Below are 1,164 nucleotides of genomic sequence, written 5' to 3' on the forward strand. Positions count from 1 at the left end.
CTGCATTATCGACAGAGCACTCTACGTTACCGACGGAGCAATCTGCATTATCGACAGAGCAATCTGCATTATTGGCAGAGCAATCTGCATTATCGGCAGAGCAATCTGCATTATGACAGAGTAATTTGCATTATCGGCGAAGCACTCCACATTACCAACAGAGCAATCTGCATTATCGACTTTTACCGACACAATTTTTGTGAAACAATCCGCCAGATGCTTTGGTTGGTCTGCGTTAGGTCCCATAGGTTATCGGCCGACAATGCAGATTGCTCTGTCGGCAATGCAGATTGCTCGGTCGATAATGTAGATTACTCTGTCGGTAATGCAGATTGCTCGGTCGATAATGTAGATTACTCTGTCGGTAATGCAGATTACTCTGTCGGTAATGCAGATTGCTCGGTCGATAATGTAGATTACTCGGCCGGTAATGCAGTTTACTCTGTCGGTAATGCAGTTTACTCTGTCGGTAACGCAGATTGCTCGGTCGATAATGCGGAATACTCGGTCGGTAATGCAGATTGCTCTGTCGGTAATGCAGATTGCTCTGTCGGTAATGCAGTTTACTCGGTCGATAATATATATTATCGGTCATATAGAGAATTTCATATAGTACCACCAATGATCGAACATCGTGTATTATTCCTATATCAAAAAAAGTCTCATTTGACTTTCGCTTTTCAAATAACTTTTGTGTAACCTTTTGGTCCTTTATGAATAAAGGGTATCGTAAATTAGACTTCTTGGGATCGAGTATTCCTCGTAGTGTTGTGTGCTCGGTCGATAATGTAGATTACTCTGTCGGTAATGCAGATTGCTCGGTCGATAATGTAGATTACTCGGTCGGTAATGCAGATTACTCGGTCGGTAATGCAGATTGCTCGGTCGGTAATGCAGATTGCTCGGTCGGTAATGTAGATTACTCTGGCGGTAATGCAGATTACTTTGCCGATAATGCAGATTGCTCGGTCGGTAATGCAGATTACTTTGCCGATAATGCAGATTGCTCGGTCGATAATGTAGATTACTCGGTCGGTAATGCAGATTGCTCGGTCGGTAATGCAGATTACTTTGCCGATAATGCAGATTGCTCCGTCGGTAATGCAGATTGCTCGGTCGGTAATGCAGATTACTTTGCCGATAATGCAGATTGCTCGGTCGGTA

Source organism: Hylaeus volcanicus, chromosome 5, assembly GCF_026283585.1.
Source record: "Hylaeus volcanicus isolate JK05 chromosome 5, UHH_iyHylVolc1.0_haploid, whole genome shotgun sequence".
NCBI classification, from domain to species: Eukaryota; Metazoa; Arthropoda; class Insecta; order Hymenoptera; family Colletidae; genus Hylaeus; species Hylaeus volcanicus.